Below are 16,163 nucleotides of genomic sequence, written 5' to 3' on the forward strand. Positions count from 1 at the left end.
GGAAGAAATTAACTACTTGACGATCCATAGCACGTGGCCCCCAGACCTTCTGATGCCGGAGGGTTGATAGTGTTGACAGCCCTGTTCCCTTGACATCAACCAATCAGAGAACTGTGCACGAACTGACCACATACCCTGCCACCTTCTTCCCTTACTTGACCTTTAAATATGCTTTGCTGAAGCCCTTCTGGGAGTCTGGGGTTGTCTTGGGCATGAGCCACCCCGTCCTCCTTGCTTGGCCCTGCGATAAACCTTCCTCTGCTCCAAACTCTGACATTTCAGTTTGTTTGGCCTCGTGGTGCAGCGGGCACTTGAACTTGCCTTTGGTAACAATGAAATAGTAAACAAAGGTACAACAAAGACACATTGAACAAAGGATTAAAAACATTTATATACAAGTAGGTCTTAAAGAGAGAGACAACCCAAGGGAGAAGATGGTGTAACCCAGGAGCAGTGAAGTCATAAAAGAAGAAAGGCTAAGAGGTAATGACCGTGTGCAAAAGCAATCAGCCTTACTGGCTGGCAGAGGCACGCAGCTTCAGAGTGGCTGTCTCTCTGTCTCTCTAACTCTCTGCCTCTTTCTTCTTTCTCTCTTTCTCTGTCCCTCTATCTCTGTCTCTCTTGGCCCACTGGATGAACAAAGCTTAAAAAGAATGATAATATTCAGTTTTTGGAAGACAGGTAGGAAAAGATCCTTAACTGCCTTTTATGATTTTAAAAGTGATATTCACTCACTATGAAATACTCATGAAAATATTGAAAACTCTAAGTAAGAAAACAAAAGTTCCTCACCATCCCCCACCTGGAGCTGATCTTGTCACCACGTGTGGAATGTCGCAGGAGGCATCCTCAGCACGCCCCGTCTTGCACATGGTCCAGAGTGTGCTGATCACCGGATCTCGGCCGCCCCACGCAGATGGCAGTCCTCAGCAGCAAGAAGCTCACCTGACCTGCCATGATGTTCTTGGCATCCTGTGGGACAATTCATACACAACTGAGAACGTTTATGGAGGGAGGCATAAAGTCCATGCCTTTGTAACTCTCTCTGAAGTCTCCCCAGGAAGTCTTGGGAGCTCCAGGGCTCATGTCATGTGTACAAGCAGTAAGGTGAGCTCTGGGCCCTAAGCTGGCCCAACCAAAGTGCTTCAACAGAGGGGTGAAGGGACAGCCATCCTCTTGGCACCATGGCCACAGATAGTATCATAAGGAAGAACCAGTCTGACTCCATATTAGAGCTGTTCCTTTAGCTCTAACCCTGGGCTCTGTTTCCTGTGCTCAGTCAAGCTGGTTCTGCACCTTTTGTAAAAGACTGTTCTCTACAGCCTGAACTATACAGGCTAGCCCATTCTCAAGGCTCTGACGTTTAAGGGTGTAACCCTTTTCTATTCATATAGAGATAAAAGGTTGCAGAACAGAGAATAACATTTGTCTTGTTGGAGGTTTACAGGAAAGTTGTGACCTGACCTACCTGGACAGCTGCAAGAACAAAGGATTCCTACACCAAGAAGTTTACAAGCAACCACACCCCCTCACCTTTTAGCATAAAAGGAGCCTGAATTCTGACTTGGGTAAAATAGTTCTCTGGACACTAGTCCACTATCTTCTCAGTCTGCTGGCTTTCTGAATAAGTAGCTATTCCTTGCCCCAGCACCTCATCTTTTAATTTATTGGCCTGTTGTGCAGCAAGCAGTATGAGCTTGGACTCGGTAACAATAGTTTCCCACAAACAGGGGGTCCCTGCATCTCTCCCTCAGCACCTCCCACTCCAGGCAACCTGGCAGACTTCAGGGAGGGGAGTCAAGGACCAAGGGCTTCAGGGAAAGTCTGAAACACGGATGGCAGGTGAAGTCCCTGCTTCATGGGTCTGCCCCACTGAGTTTGAGTGGATGGTGGAAGCATCGCCACAGAACAGCCGACTGTGGTTATCACAAGCACTTGGTGATAACCCAGCACGTCACTGGATGTAATTGTCTTTTGTGAGCCCGGACACAGCCTCTGCGTATCCAGCGCCTCTTCTTCTGATGACAGCAGTGCCTGCTTCACGGTGCCATGGTGGGGAGGAAAGTAGCAGGAGCTAACGGGAGGTAGGAGGCAGCCGAGCAGGCCAGTGCTGGCTCAGGCTGTCATGGTCATCGTTACTGTGACTGTGGACTTCCCTTCTCGAGGAGCCCCTGAGAATGTTGATGGAGGGTCACAGTGATGGGGGGATGGCTCTCACCTGTTCTCTGAAGAGCGAGCAGTCAAGCAGCAAAGGATGCCAGGTTCAAGGGTCATACACACCTTGTGTGTACAAATCATGATGCTTTTTAGCTGTGTGAACTGGGCCAAGTCTTTTATCCTTTGAGACTGTTTCCTCACCTGTAAAAGATAATGATTGATGGTTGTAAGAATCAAATTATATAATAAATGCCAGCCATGAGTCTGCTCTTATACTGAACAGGAGCATGAGCTGAGGCTGCGTAGCAGTCAGGGGTCACCAGAGAAACAGAACCAATAGGGTACCTGTTCCTACACCTACACCCATATGTCTGTACCTGCATAGATCATATCTACCTACCTATCTATCAAAAGAGAAAGAGATTTATTTTAAGGAACTGGCTTATGCAATAGTGGAGTCTAGCAAGTCTGAAATCTGTAGGGCAGGCTGGCAGGCTGGCAGGCTCGAAACTCAGGGAAAAGTTGACGTTGCAGTCTTCAGTCCAAATTCATCAGAGCAGCAGGCTGGAAACTCAAGCAAGGTTTCTATGTTACAGTATGAGGTATAATTCCTTATTTTTGGTGGAAAACCTCAGTCTTTGCTCTTAAGATTGTCTACTGATTAGATGATGTCCACCTATAATTTGAAGGGTAATCTGCTTTACTTAAAGTCTACTTATATCAATGTTAAAATATCTTTAAAATAACTTCTCAATGGCTTCTTGACTGGTGTTTTACCGAACTGCTGGGCACCTGTAGCCTAGCCAAGCTGGCACACAAAATTAACCATCACAGACAGTCTTGTGACTTCTCCAATCCTTGATTTCCCAAGCATCATATGATGTTCATAATATCTAAGTCATAACATTGGTTTTTGAACAAAACTTTTTTTTTTCAATATTCTCCATGTTCCAGGAAGTTCTAGGTGCTTAAGGTACAGCAATGAGCAAAACAGAGTCCCCACCATCATGAAGCTCACATCCGGAGGTGATGAGGAGGGGACTTCATATGACTGCTGTATGAACTGTCAGATGTTGATCCGTGCTGGGAAGAAAACACTCTGTTGAGACGATTAAATGGGATAATGTAGACGAGGACCAGAGCCTAGGACTGAGCAGACTGTAGGTGCTCAGTTGATGTTGGCTTCCTTCCTTCCCTTCCCATACTGTAGTGTATCATGATCAGCCAGTTCTTTTATCTTCCCAGAAATTACATGTTTTCCCTTCTTGGCGTCGGCCATCTTTGAGCCAATCTTGATCATGCCTGTGGGCTGCAGTCAAACGCTGCCCCAGGAAAAAAGGTAAAAAATGATCTTTTGCTTCCCTAGGTGACTAAGCAACGTTGTTTTATCCCTGGGCACAGAGATCTGGGATTTAGAAGGGCTAAAAAAGTTGTAAAGATCCTCAAAGGCTTTGAAAAGGGAAGGGATCAAATCTCTAACCAGTGGCTCCCAATTCTGCCAGACCCAGCCCCATCCTCTCCTTAAAACAGACATCTTGAAACACTCTATTCACTATCCTGCAAAGGAAAGCAATGGATAGTATAATTGATTTGCACACCTAAGTCCAAAATAATCAACGCAATTCCCTAACTGGAAATAAGGGAGAAGTGAAAACCTTCGGCAGAAGGTGGCATGCATCTCAGCATGTGAGCGCTCAGGCACAGCCGCACAGGGTGACAAAACGCCCCTCGAGCCACCAGCGCTCCTCCACGCCAGTGAGGGTCCTGGGGGCAGGCAATGCTCTCTCCAGCGACGGTGGTGGGATGGCTCACATAGGACGGGGCGATGTTCAGGGAGGTCCTGAGGGGGCTGCAGCCCCTGAGCACAGGGAGCAGGGTGAGGGGTTGGGGAAGCTGTTTCCACCTGGGGCTAGAAGAAGTCTGGGGAGAAAGCCTCCTGCGCGGAGACACACATACACCGTCAGCGTGAGCGTCCAGGATGCAGGGAGCTTGACCCCGCTCTCCTCCACTTCCGAGCTCCTGCAGGGTCAGCCACTGGCCTAGCCCGACTGCCGTGGGCAGGAGTCTTGGGTCAGTCCTGGGACCCACACTGTTCTGTAATTTTCTCCCTTGAGCGTGGGTGGGACCTGTGAATGTTCTGGGATCTCACTCCAGTGATGAAGACACATTACCAAAGGTGGGGGGATTTTTGCATAGGTAATTAAGTCATCTGCTCAGTTGACTTTTTAAAAAAATTGAAATACAGTTGATTTACACCGTTGTGTTAGTTGTAGGTGTACAGCAAAGTGATTCAGCTTTCAGATTCTTTTCCATGGTAGGTTATTACAAGATAATCAGTTGGCTTTGAATTAATCCACAGGTGGAACGGACATAATCAGGCAAGCCTGATTAAAAGAACTGGGCCCTCCCTGACATCAGAGAGTTTCCCTGGCTGCCACATTGTGAGGGGGCCACTGGAGGGGACCACAGGGCCAAGGACTGGAGCTCAGGATCCTGAGAATGGTCTCTACCCAACAGCCAGCAAGGAAGCGGGGACCTTGGTCCTACAGCTGGAAGGAGCTGAATTCTGGCAACAAGAAGTGAGCCTGGAAAAGGACTCCAGACTTCAGAAAGGCACACAGTCTGACTGATGCCTAGACTGTAGACCTGAGAGTAAGAGGGTCCGGTCACGCTGTGCCCAGACTCCTGGCCCAGGGAAACTGAGAGATAATGAATGCGTGTTGTTTTAAGCTGCTAAATTTGTGGTGACTTGTTACGCAGCCATAGAAAATGAATAAGCCAGCCAAGCCAACGTGCAAGGAAACTAGATGAACTGCTGATAGGTAGCGCAAGATGCGGAAAGGTGGAGAGACACCCGGAGAACATGCGGGGCAGCACCTCGGGGGACGTCACTACCCCAAAGGCAGATCCGCCTACCCCGCTTTCCAAAGACTCCCAGCTGGGAAACCTGGTAGATTCTATGCCAGTTTGGCCCTGGGGCTCAGTCCTCACCTGGCCAAGGCCAGTGCCCCTCCTGATACTCCAGCATCTTCTATCCATCCCTGTGGATAAAGCCTCGGGAGCTGAGCGGTCCAGTCCCGGAGCAGTGCAAGGCTCTGCAGCATCTTGCCCCCACAGAGGACTGCTGACCTGCGGAGCACCCCTGCCCTCTCCCACCTGGGCCCAGGCCTTCTGTATTTAGGGTCAGTCGTGAGCCTCCGCTCACTCCAGGTACTAAACCCTGTATGAGTTTTATCCCTTGCTTGAGTGAACAGCATCTCTAAGCAGCTCACACAGACCACGGGGCTCACCTGCTGCACAGTGGGACCCCCGGGGGTGGGTGGGTAACACAGACCACGGGGCTCACCTGCCGCACAGCGGGACGCCCGGGGTGGGTGAGGCCCAGGACCAGACCCGGGGATGGAGCAGGTGCTGGGCTGCTCTCCCATCTCTGCTCGGCTCCTCTTGGTTTCACTTCCTGACTGCAGTGATGGGGCCGTGGCTACAAGCAGACCCAGCATCACGTCCTTCTGACTCTGATCTTAGATGCAAGGCAGAGGCCTTTTTCTCTGTTACCACATTGAAAAATCCCAATTCTTTGGGTCACATACTGCCCCTGAGCCAGGCACCGTGGCCGGGGCTGCGGGATGCACAGCCAGTTACCACCAATACAGCCAGCGGTTATGCACTTGTAATCGGCAGTTCTCCAAACGCTGCCACCAGCGTGGTGGAGGGGAGCTCTTCCCGTAGACAGGTAACTGATACACATTCTTCTGGTGCATTTTCCAACGTGCTGATCTCAGTTTGTCAGCGTGTGTTCCTCACGCACATACACCAGCAATCAGAAGAAGAGCTTCTCTTCATCAGAGCGCTTGTGGGCACCAACACTGTGCCCAGGGCTCCATCTCCGCTGCCTTCCACTGGAGGCTTGGGGAGTGAGCTTCGGGGCATCCCAGTGAAGGGAAGACCTCGGTTCCATCTTTTCCTCTTGACTTCATGCCATCAGGATTACTCTCATCTTTCAACTTGCCTGCCTCTGTGCAGTCCTTGGCCACACCTCATGGGCCCACCAATGTCGGGTGCTTGTACGCTCAGCGGTCCCACCTCAGTGATGCTTTCCTGTCTCTGTCACAGCCTCTATATGGTCTTCCTCTGATTGGCGCTCCTGCAATTCCTGCGGCTCATTCCGCTAGCTTCTTGGCACTGAATATGTGCCAAGTGGCCAGGGGTGACGTAGATTCACTTATATCGTTACAGTGCCAGGTGGAGTGGTTTAGAAAAACACTGGCGGAGCGCAACATCCACTTGTGGACCTGAATAGCTAAGGTGAGTGGGGGTCCAGGAGACTCTCTCCAACGAGGTTCCCCCGAAGAGCAGAAATCCAGCAAAGCTGCTAATCCAGAACATGGTTTATTTCAAGATTAAAATAATGAACTGTATCCATCTGTACACAATCAGCAGTAAGTGTTTTCAAGTACCATTTATGCAAAAGCTTTGCACCTGCCACACAAGCAAAGACAAACAGTGCTGGTCGGCTGGGGCTTTGCCTGCCTGGTAAGTCACTCTCATCTGAAAGACGGGTCCCCCATCTGAGGAGTAAATGTCCCAGGGCCGAGGCTCCAGCCCCGCAGTTCTGGGGGCTCTGTAAAGTACACCCAAGGAGCGTGGTGTGGTAGTCTGTGAGGACTGCCCACAGAACGGGGCACTCAAGCAACAGAGGTTTGTTTTCTCACAGTTTCGAGGCTGGAAGTCTGAGATCAAGATGCCCATCAGGTTGATTCCTTCCGAGGCTTCTCTCCTTGGTTCTTGGAAGCTACCTAGTCATCATGGACCAGTGCTTGGGAACTGCTGTCCAACATACCACTTGGCCGACCCACACCTTGTTACCTAAATGATTCAGGGCAATACCAATGATTGAAAAAAATGATGCTGCAGGAAAAAAAATCCACTGAAAGAGAATGGGAGGGAATGTAACAGTAGATCTGGAAGTTGCCATTTATTTTCAGAAGCTGGAAAATAAATCACAGGTGGTGTTGGCGGAGTAGTAGCTGACAGCTACAGACTCAAATGCAAGTCCGGGGGCTGCACGGGGGGAATCCACCTGATGGAATCCTGAGACTGCAGTGTGGAGGGAGGTGGCAGTGAAGGCAGGGAGAGAGCATAACATCTGCACCCCCATGCCACCCACAGCTCTGCATCTGTGAGTACACGAGACCTGCAGGGGACCCCAAAATGGCCAGTAAAAGGAGAGTTGTCTGTGTGCACACATGTGTGGGCCTCTCCAAACAAAGATGGAAACCAACAGGTGATTACTTCAGGTTGGTGGGGCTTCAGGCTTTTTTGTCATATGCTTTGAAAAGTTGTTTGAAAATGTTTAATAAGCATATATGAGTTGTATAATCAGAAAAAAAGATAAAAACGTGACAGTTCATGAATACATCATAACGTGTCTGCAGGCAGCCTGCTGGCTGCCTGGTCCGTCTACCTGGCGTGCCCTTGTCTGAGCAGCGTCCTTAAAACCCTGCAGCCAGCACTGTGAGGAAGCCGTCTGCCTCCCCCTCTGTGCTTCTCATCCTGGGGTGCTCCCACCGGAGGCAGAAGTGCACGAAACCCCAGGGCTGCCTAGGCGCACGGGTGAGCCTGGGCCCCTGAGACTCCGAGTCTGTGCAGTGGCAACCTCTTTAAACATTGCTTTTCCTATAAAACAGACATCTGTATTGTTGTGGCAAATAAATGTCCTGTGAATTTTCAGGTGCTTCTCTCACTTCCGGCTTCCGGCTTATTCCCACGCCCCTGTCCACAGGTGGGCTTGCCGTCAGCAGGAGTGTCTTGGCAGAAATGTTTGAGAAGTACTGAGTAGAATAAACTCGGTTGCCCATTTGGGGTCTTCATATTAGTGTCTGCCCAGCTTTGCTTTTTTAAAAAATGCGCCATATGGCAAACTCAGAGCGGCCACCCTTTAACGCTCCCCCATGGAGAGGTGGCTTCGTGTCCTGCAGTCCGGGCTGGTCTGTGTGCGCTGCGACCGACAGAGGGTGAGGGAACTGACGCCGTGCCAGGGGAGAGGGCTGGCAGGGCTGTCCTGGGCTCCAGGCGCCCTGAGCTGCGCCGTGGGGAGCCACACCACCCTGCCGGGGCCCGCGGGACCTCACGGAGGAGGATCCAGGCGCGCCCGGCCTTCTAGGAGGAGGCGCGCTGAGCATGAGCGCAGCCATTTGAGCCATTCGCTCCCCACCACGCGATGTGTCTACAAACGCATTTCTGCAGTGAATCGAGTCCTGAGCCTCCGCGTGTCTGATTTCGCCAGGATCGGAACTGAGGAGATGAACGGGGCATCACTCTGGCTCAAGGGGCCTCGGTCCCCCGGCAGAGATAAACCAGGCAGGAAGGACTGGAAGCCTTCGTGGGCAGGGACGGAGGGCCTAGGCGATACAAGAGGGGACTTACTGGCTTGTGGAGCCCAACCTCCAGGAGGCTCACAGCAGGCGCGGCCCGACTCAGAGCCCGGGCGGACGTCTGCGTTCACTGCTTTGCTGGCTGTGTGACGGCTTTCCTCCAGGACGTGGGTGGCTGGGCCGGAGAGGGCGCCCCCTGGCGTTCCGGCGGACACCACACACGGTCCCCTAGAGCGCGGCGCCCTGACAGGTTATCGTCCTTGTGTGTCCCTGCTGCGCGTTCCCCATTTATCGTTCCCCTTTATTTTCGCCTGTCTTACACTTATTGACGTGGACAAGGTATTTTTATACTCACTGTCACTCTTTTTTTTTTTTAGCTGCTGTTGAAAACACTTTCTTCCAAGCTGTTGCATGGCTTTAAAATTTACTTTTAACTTTTTATTTTGAAATAATTGGAGAGTCACAGGAACTTGCAAAAATGATCCAGGGAGACCCCAATTGTACCTTTACCCGGTTTTCGCCAAGGTGACATTTAACAAAACTCCAGTACAACCACCACCACCAGGGAGCTGGGGTTTAGGGTGCGTGTGCATGGCTCTGTGCACCTTTCACCGCGTACGCTGGCTGCTGTCCCACCACCACAGCCAAGGCGCGGAGCTGCGGCCTCCCCGGGAAGAACCCCCCCCCCCCCGCGGCTGTTCCGTAGTCCACGCGTACCCCTCGCCTCCCGAGCCCGGGCCCTGGCCAGAGGGCTTCCCGGCGCTGTCGTTCGTCGTGGCGAGGATGTCCTGCAGCGGATCGCACAGCTCGTCTTCCCGCCGCACGACACCCCTGAGCTCGGCCGGGGCTGTTCCGCGTACCGTCGCTCACCCTTTCTATGGCCGCGCCGTCTCCGGGGGGGGGGGGGGGGCGGGGCGGTTTGTCCGGCCGTTCAGCCCTTGAGGGACGTTTTGTTTTTCCTACTTTTCAGCTGTTACAAGCAAAGCTGCTGTGACATTCGTGTACAGGTTGTGTGCAGACACAAGTTTTCATTTCTCCGGGACAAACGTCTGGGACTGCAACTGCGGGGCGTGTGGTAAATGCATGCTTAGGTTTTTAAGAATGTCGTGTTATTTTTCTTTGTTTAACACCATTTTGTAACTTCTTTCAACTCTGTATAATTTTATTTTTATTTATTTAAAAATTTTTATTTACTAATTTCCCTTACATAGTTACATTCAGCTTTAAAAAATAAAAAAAATTAATAGTTTATAGTCAAAAATTATTCTGTTCCTTCTGCCCTCCCTCTTTCATCTAATCCCCTCTTTCCGTATAGATAACGCTGTTGCTGCTCTTTTTTGTATTTTCTCAGGTTTTTTTTCATTTTACAGATTTATCTGTACAAAGGCAAGAACGACTCTGAGAAACAGAGCGAGGCTGCGGCCACCCTCGAGCCTCCGGCGGCGGAGCGCCCCGCCTGCGGCACCGGCTACGGGGCCCGGCTGCTCTGCAGACTGGCGGCGCCGTCGTGCGGCCACCAGCTGCGTGTCGCACACCCACCCTCGCCCTCGCCGGCACGTAGCCGGTCGTTACCTCTGTACGTTGGCTGTTCCGAGCAGTGTCTTGTGCTCTCCCCTCGTGAGGTTAACTTCCCCGACGGCTGGAGACGCTGGACATCGTCTCCTGCGCGTAGCCTGCCCTCTGTGTGTCACCGTCAGTGACCGTTTCTTCATGTCTGTTGCTTATTTTCTAACTGGATTGTCTTTATTTTTACTGCTGAGTTTTGAGAGCTCTTTACATATTCTAGATACGAATCCTTTGTCACATACAAACTGCTTTGCAAATACAGCTGCTCTTCACTATTCACATGTTCTCTACTCGCAAATTTACCTACTTACTAAAATTTATTTTTAAGCCCTCAAATAACATACACGGTGCTTTTGTGGCCATTTGTGAACATGCACAAAACAATGAAAAATGCCAGTTGCTTGGTGAACGCACTCGCAGTGAGGCTGAACCCACAATGCTCTGCCTTCGTACAAGCAAGTGTCCTTTCCACGCTCTGTGTTGTGCCACACTGTTCACATTTTTGTGCTTTTTATTGGTTGTTTCCCTGTTTAAAATGGCCCCAAATGTAGTGCTGAAGTGCTGTCTAGTGTTCCTAAGCACAAGAGTGCTGTAATGTGCCTTAGAAGAAAACGTGTACAAGGTAAGTTTTGTTTGGGTATGAGTTATGGTACCGTCGGCCATGAGCTTAATGTCAGTGAAAGCGCAATATGGTACCTCCAGAAAAAAGGAAAGGAAATTTGCCAAACTGTAGTTGAGGCCGCTCTGGAAAGTGCAAAAGTATCATCTCTAGCACATGGAAATCTATGGAAAAGCAGCTAAATTTGCGGATTCATGAGATGACAACTGATAGAGGAATGCATAGTGACAGCATGGTTGTGAGGAAAGCCAGAGCAGCTGATGGCCCTGCTGCCCCATGTCAGGAAAACCTAGCCTCTTCTCAGCTGTGCAGGCTGGAGCGCACATTTCAAAAAGCAAGACCCTGTGAAAATGTCGGGCAGTTTCTGCAGATGAATTCTTCTAGGGGAGAATTTTTAAAATACCTGCTAATTATTATACAGGAAAAGGGTTATGTGGAAGAGCAGGTTTTCAGTGCTGATGAGGCAGGTTTGATGGACAAGGACATTGGCAAACAAACCTGTATAATGCAAGTGGTGCTTGGGTTCATGAAAACGGAGTGACCAGAGGCTCCCAGGAACCTAACCCTTTATTTCCCCTCAGAGCAATGTTTCAGTATTTGCTAACTCAGTGCTCATGGCAACTATATAGAACATAACTCCTGCAAATAACAAAAGTCAACTGTAACTGTACACCATCTATTTCCCTTTTGCTCCGGCTGGAACTTGCAGTGCTACATAGAATAGTAGTGGTGAGAGTGGACACCCTTGTCTTGTTCCCAGTGGTGGGAACATTTCATCTTCACCACTGTGTGCATATTAGCTGGAAGCTTTTTGCAGGTGTTCCTATCAAGTTGAGGAAGTTCCTCTATGTTCCTAGTCTTCAGAGAATATTTTTTTTTATCATAAATAGATGCTGTTTTCCTAGTGTCAGCTGATGTGATCATGTAAAATTTCTTCTTCATCCTGTTAATGTCTGCTCTGGATAACATTTACTGATTTTAAAATATTTTTTCATTCTTATAAATTAAATTTATTCCATTTCATGACTGATTTTTGAATGTTGAACTAGCTTTTTGTCCCTAGAATAAACCTCTCTTGGTCGTGGTGTGTCATCTGTGTCGCTGACTTCTACTTGCTAATGCTGTTAGAAGATTTTTATGTTTCTGTGCATGAGGGATGTTGGTCTGTAGTTTCCCTTTTTTGCACTATCTTTGGTCTTTGTGTCAGTGTAGTGCTGGCCTAATACAACAAGAAGGGAAAGTGTTCTCTTCCCTTATGTTTTCAGGAAAAGATTGTGTGTTTTTGGTTCTTTAAACATTTAGTAGAATTCTTAAGGGAAAACATTGTCTTAGAGATTTCTTTTTTTAAAATTTTAGTTAGTAAAATAATTTTGCCACAGTAACTTATATTTGAATACAGTCAAATCATTCTTTTAGATGAAGACAGTCACTCTGTTCAAAATTATACCACTATTTCACATCTTCTTGGATGGCTATAATTAAAAAAAACAAAAACAAATGTTGACAAAGATTTAGAGAAATTGGAACCCTCATATACTGCTGGTGAGATGTAAAATAATGCAGCTGAAGCGGTGTGGAAAATGTCTCGGTGGTTTCTCTAAAAGTGCTGAACATTAAATTACCACATCACTCAGCAAATCCACTCCAAGGTATGTACTCAAAAGAACCGAAACCAGTAACTCAAACAGGTACTTACAGGCTAATGTTCACTGCAGCCTTATTCAGAATAACCAAAAGGTGGAAACAGCACAAGTGTCCCTCAAAAGATGTTTAGATGAACAAAATGTGACATATCACATTATACATAATAGAATATTATTTAGCTTTAAAAAGAAATGAAATTCTGATACTTGCTCCCTGGAGATTTCTCTTTTGAAGAAAATGTAATTTTAATTTGTAAAATGAAAATATTATATTAAATATATATCTATATATACCACATCTTCTTTATTCATTTATCCATTGAAGGACAGTTAGGTTATTTCTGTATCTTGGCTATGGGGAATAATGCTGCAGTGAGCACAGGGGTGCATATTTTTTTTTCAAATTAGTGTCTTCATATCCAGAAATGTAATACCTTGATTATATGGTAGTTCCATTCTTAGTTTTTTTGAAGAATCTCCATCCTGCACCAACTTACATTCCCAACAGTGTCTGAGGGTTCCCTCTTCTCCACATCCTCTCCAACACCAGTTATTTCTTATATTTTTGAGAACGGCCACTCTGACAGGTGTGAGGTGCTGTCTCACTGAGGGTTTTATTTGCACTCCCCTAATAATTAGTGATGTTGAACATCTTTCTAAGTGCCTATTGGCCATCTGAATGTCTTCTTTGGAAAAATGTTTATTCAGATCCTCTGCCATTGGGTTGTGTGTTTTTGTGTTGTTGAGTTGTGTGAGCTATTTATATATTTTGGATATTAACCCTTCATCAGATGTACAGTTTGCAAATATCTTTTCCCATTCAGTAGACTGCCTTTTCATTTTGATGATGGTTTCCTGTGCTATGCGGGACTTCTCAGCCCTTGCCCCAGCCAGCTGTCCACCTCACCTGTTGGGTTCCTATGCTATGCGGGACTTCTCAGCCCTTGCCCCAGCCAGCTGTCCACCTCGCCCGTTGCTGTGTCCTGCCCCTCTTCTCAGTCCAGGAGAACTGCCTACTGAAAGGCCCTGCCCAGAGCATCGGGAGTCGGGCCTGGGGCTACCACACATGGTTGCTCACATCTCATGGTGCTGGGTGAATGATTAACTCCAGCTGCAGCTGGCACCTCCTGAAACTAGCTTCTGGGTGTTTATCACCTTTGACAGGTCAAATCTTTGTACGGTGATTCATTTTATTTGGTTATTTATTGATCCAATTAAAAAACTACCAGTGGGCACAAAATGAAACCAATTGCCCCACTGCTCCAGTCCCCCTTTCCAGTGGCAACCACTCTGTGAAGATCTTCGTGTCCTTCTAGAAGTATCCCAAGTGCGTGTGCTTGTATCTCTGTGTTTCTAATCTATTTCTCCATCTAACACACACATACATATAAAATGAAGATATATATTCACATAATTGGGAACATACTGCAAATAGAATTTTATACCTATTTTTTCCAACTTAACATATTCTGAAGAACATTCCATATCTGCCCACCCACGTCTATGCTACCTTCCTTCTGTATGCATTCCACTTTATGGAGGTAATACAATTTATTTATCATATTTACATATTAATATATGTTTGGGATATTTCCAATTTTTTATTATACTTAAGATATTCCCATTTTTATTGTAATTTCCATTTTTATTATAATTTACGCTATGACCATCCTGAAAGCATGTAATATATAAAATATTTTTATTCTAATTATTTCTCATTTTTACTATAATTATGCCATTAGGATACTTAGAGTTTTTATTATAGTTATGCCAATAATAGGATATTTCCAATTTTTTATTATAATGATGCCATGATCATCCTGTATCCATATAACAAATCAAATTAAAATTGCAGTAAGATAATTTACACTTTATTAGAATTAGCAAAGAGCTGTGTTTTTTTTAAGTTGATGCTAGATGATATAGACGAGGAAGATTTGGAAAAACAGGTATTCTCCCCAACGGCTATGTCCTTGGAAAGCATATGACAATGTCTATCAAAATTCATACTGCAGATAATCATTCATGTAGAAACTTCACTGACACACATATCACACACAGTCTTTCTAGTCAAAGACTTGTTAGAATTTTGGCTGGGATTTCATTAAATTTCACATTTAATTTAGGGGCAGTTAACTGTCACATTAGTGACTTTCTATCCTGAAAGACACATAGTATAATTCCCCATCTTTTTAAGTTCTTTTTTTGGTAATTTTCAGTAAAGATGATTTATGACTTTCACTTTTCTTAAGTTTATTTTTGGATATTGCATAACTTTCCTGCCATTGTAAGTGGAAACATTATTACTCTGCAATTTTTAGTTGGCTGAGCTCTTAACACACATTTGCTTCTCTGTTCTGGCTCTTCTTAACCTCCTGTCATACTGAGACCCAACGCAATTTTGGTTGCAGATTGTCATTCATTCATTCATTCATTTAAACAACTAGTGATTATTTGCCCTTCACTCTATCTTAGCTATAATTTTGCAGGTTTTCCTATTTACCGCTCTTTCTTGCGTTATAGAATTTCTCTTGGATTCATTTTTATTTTGCTGACTTACAGTCTCTAATTTTTAATACAAGTTTGTACTGGAAAATTTTTCTGAGTCCCTGCAGGTCTAAAAATGTCCCTCATACTTGGGTTAATGTTGGCCAGAAATAAAATTCTACTTTCAAAGCCCTTTACTTTCAAAACTTTGGAGTTACTTTTTTTGTGGGTTCCCTACCTAATTCTCATGTTTTTGTAAGTAAGCTGTTGTTTTTCTCTCAGAAAGCTTTGGGAACTCTTTTTCCCCCTCAGTCGTGGAGTTTTGGAAATCTCACCATGAAGTCTTTGCTGAGGGGACGGCTGGTCTGAAGACCTGCGTCGTTTTCCTCTCCTTAATTCACGGATTATTTTGCACCTTAATTCATGATTCTTATTGTAGAATTCTCCTCCATGGATTTGGGAAGGCTGCAACATTGTATATGGATATTTGGCCATTACATTTCCATCTTCTGATTTTCAGTTGAACTGTAGGGTCTCAGAAACTTTTAACGACTCAATGACTGTCCCCTCGTCAATTTGTAGATCTCTTTGAGAGCGGTGATAACTTAAATTGATTTTGGTCATTTGTACTCTAGTACGAATGAATTAGTGATGATAGAGTATTTCAGTATCTGCAAATCTACAAAATGGAGATTTGGCCAAGTACACAGGCTCCTGCAAAATTACGAACTTCAGATATTTTCAGTAGAACTTAAAGGAAGATTATATGTTGTGTGGGCAACATGGGAACTTTCTCTTAAAAAAGCAAAATGTATATGTCCTTATTTGTAGATTTCCAAGCCAACTTCAGAAGCTGGAGTTTGAGGAAAACGAAGGTGGCCACGTGCAAGGTGAGTTCCAGGCCCCAGGGCGGGACGGCGGCCTGGGCTGAGAGGGGCTCGGCCGCACTCCTGGTCTCTCTGAAGGGAAAAGGTGCCTCTGTCTTTCAGGTAACACGGCTTATTATTACCTCCAAACTGAAAGAACGTTTGCTACAGGGGCTATCAGACTTCTTCCCCAAACTGGCTTTCAGTTTTCTTATTTCAAAGAATTCAATTCTTTAAAGTAACAGTAAAACCCTAGGTTTTTAAACTTTGATTCTTATTATAACCAGATGGGAGTTACAGATCTCTCTGACGTATCAGAGCCTGAAGAGAGGATGTCTGGTTAATCTCCAAGTAGATTTCTTAGCTCTCCTGGCTTTTCCCATGAGCAAAAGTAATAAAATAGATTAGAGCCAGTTACATGTTGCTGTGTTACATTTTTTTTTTTTTACCT

This window comes from Camelus bactrianus, chromosome 31 (assembly GCF_048773025.1).
Source record: "Camelus bactrianus isolate YW-2024 breed Bactrian camel chromosome 31, ASM4877302v1, whole genome shotgun sequence".
Lineage (NCBI taxonomy): Eukaryota > Metazoa > Chordata > Mammalia > Artiodactyla > Camelidae > Camelus > Camelus bactrianus.